Here is a 3,323-nt window from a genome sequence, read left to right on the forward strand (position 1 = left end):
AAAAGCTGACAGTCATATCACAAAAGAAATACAAGTGAATCACAGTGAATCTATAATAAATGATGGAGACATAAAAATAAGACAAGAAGAAGAAAGGCGGGATACACACAACTCTAAAAGAGAGAGAAAACCACCTGCATACTTGAAGGACTATGAGTGTAAAGTTGAAAATGACGATTATGTGACAGTTAATGTTGACTTGTGTTACAGACTAATACACAACACACCGCAGAGCTTTAAAGAGGCCATTACTTTGTCTAACTCAGAGAAGTGGGTCAAAGCTATGAAGAAGGAACTTAAGTCTTTAAAGGAAAACAACACATTTACACTCACCACACTGCCAGAAGATAAAAAAGCAGTGGGGGGTAGGTGGGTTTTCACTGTAAAAGACAATGCGGATAATACTGAGACTTACAAAGCCAGATATGTGGCTAAAGGCTACAGTCAAGTCGCTGGTATAGACTATAATGAAACATTTGCACCAACTGCGAGTATGACATCTGTACGACGTCTAATGCAGATGGCAGCTCAGTGCGATTTAGAATTGCACCAGCTGGATGTACAAACGGCCTATTTACATGCTCCTACTGACTGTGAGGTGTACATGGAGCAACCAGAAGGTTTTGAAAAGAAATCAAATAATGATGAAAAATTGGTTTGTAGACTGAATAAGTCATTGTACGGATTGAAACAATCAGGGTGTAACTGGAACAAAATGTTGCACAATTATCTTTGTAAAAATAGTTTTATCCAAAACCCTGCAGACCACTTTGTATACACTAGACAGGCTGAAAATGAGAAAACAGTCCTAATTATATGGGTTGATGATCTCATTATAGCAGCTAGTGACAATGAATTACTGAACAATGTAAAAGAAATGCTCAAAGCTAAATTTAAAATGAAAGATCTGGGAAAGCTAAGATATTTTCTAGGCATTGACGTTACCCAGAATAGTGGTGAAGTAAAGATGAACCAAAAGAGATACATCACAAAAATTCTTGAGAAATTTGGTATGTCTAATTGTAAAGTAAGAAGTACCCCTTCTGAACAAAAAACAAACTTTGAATGTGACAGTAAATCTACCGATCCAAGAAAATATTGTGAGCTTGTGGGTAGTTTGATATATGTTATGACAAGCACGAGACCTAATCTTAGCTGGATTGTATGTAAACATTCACAATATTTGTCATAACCGAGTGAATCTCATTTAACACTAGCCAAACGTGTTAAGGTACTTAAAAGGTACATTGGACAGAGAGCTGTGTTACACGAAAAGTGAAGAGGAACTTCAGCTTGTAGCATACAGTGATGCAGATTGGGCAACAGATCAAAACGATAGACGTAGTATAACAGGTTATTGCTTTAGCCTTAATAGAGATGGGCCTATTATTTCATAGAAATCAAAGAAGCAATAAACGATGGCTTTATCTACATGTGAGTCAGAGTACATGGCATTGGCAGCAACAGCACAGGAGAGTTTGTACCTTGTGAAGTTGTTGAGTGAAATGGATGGGAAGTGCAAGTGTGTGCCAGTAACAATATTTGAGGACAGTCAAGGAGCAATTGCTTTGTCGAAGAATCCAGTAAGCTGACAGAGATGGAAACATGTTGACATTAAGTATCATTTTGTTAGATCAGCACTTAATGATGACAAAATAAGCCTTGAATATTGCCTGACAACAGACATGGTTGCACATATCTTTACTAAACCTGCCACGAAATCGAAAATTGAAAGGTTCATGTATTACATATTTGGAATGTGAAGGAAGAGTTATCCAAAATATGTTCTTAAAATGTATTTGTACACAGCGTAAAAGCAAGTGGGGGGTGTTGGCTGATAATAATAAAAGAGAGTGAATGATCGTATGTGTGCTCTTACACTGACATCGTTGGTGTGGAGAGGTCAAGAGAGGTCATGTGACCATGTGCTTTATAATAAAGAAGGAAGCGAGGGTTGTTCCCCTCTTCCATTTTTAACCAGATTGATTGCCTTCACATGTGTTTATTTCCTCTGTAAATGTATGTTTAACCTGACTTTCTTGCCCTTAAGATGACACCGCCAACACCCCTGCAGAAACATACCGTATATTTTTAGAGTTTTACAGTTTTTAAAAGGAAGATAGGTTGGGGAGAGAGGGAATTTATTCCTGAGAACAAGTCAAACCAAACAAATAGTACAGCGTACAGTATTAGTCAGGCCTGTTTTTAATAGTAACTCTTAAGCAACCAGAAACTACAGTTATCCAGCATCTACCAATCCCCATGGGTGCCAGCTAACTGAAAGTTTACTGTAGAACAATCTTTTGACTACTGTAGTTACATGGTCAAATGATAGGTAATTACTGACCCAGGTTCTCAGATTGACATTTTGGAGAAGATTATTAGCTATGCTGTAGTCTGATGGAAATAAAGATGCTTTACATATGAGACAATGCTATATTTTTTGTATATCATTTTAGCCTTTTTATCAGTACATCACTGTTTACAAGGGAATGTTCCTACTGTAATGACATGGTATTAAATGAGGTTTAGACATTAATTCTCAGTTTGCAGTTATCTGCAAACTTAGTTAATCAAAGGCCCTGATTTCCAGTCTGGAGATTGAAGAAATATGTGTCAAAAAAGAGACATTCCCAGTATGGAGCCCTGCAGGCCATCACTGACTACTTTCATATGTACAAAGAAGGCACCTGCCACTCTGGGAATGTGGGTTCTGTTTTTTTTTTTTTTTTTTTTTTTTGCCAGTTTGCTATCCACCTCACCATGCAAGGACTAATGTTTAAGGCACTTCACTTATTAATGATACCAGCTTGGGGAATAGTGTCAAATTCTTTGGCCAGATCCAGATAAGCTGTACTGTGGATAGGAAGACTGGAACCTGAGTGACTTTCTCAAAGACGTTGATTAAGTTAAGTTAGCAGAACCTGCCTTTGACAAAGCCAAACTGGTATGGACTGAGCTTAATAAGGTTTTTGATATCATAGTTAATGATGTTAATTATGATGTGTTCTATGGCTTTGCAAATCAGACCAGTCAGGCTAATAGGTCTGTATTTCCTGGGTCTGTGGTAGGATCACCCTTAAGTAGTTTTCCATATTCAGGGACATCCCCTGTATGTGCATTTATATTAAACAGTATAAGGTGGTTCAACAAAGGTGTATTTAATGTTCATAAGGTATCCAACAGCAACATTCATTTTGTGACCATTGATATGCAATACCTGGGAACTGATACTGAAGGCTGAGGTTGTGCTATCTTGAGAATTTCTCTTTTTCACAGTTTAGTGCAGTCTTGGAGTTGGTGCATTTAAGTAGCAATGCGTG

The sequence above is a fragment of the Protopterus annectens genome, chromosome 12.part0, assembly GCF_019279795.1.
Source record: "Protopterus annectens isolate FY-2018-M chromosome 12.part0, PAN1.0, whole genome shotgun sequence".
In the NCBI taxonomy this organism is placed as follows: Eukaryota; Metazoa; Chordata; order Ceratodontiformes; family Protopteridae; genus Protopterus; species Protopterus annectens.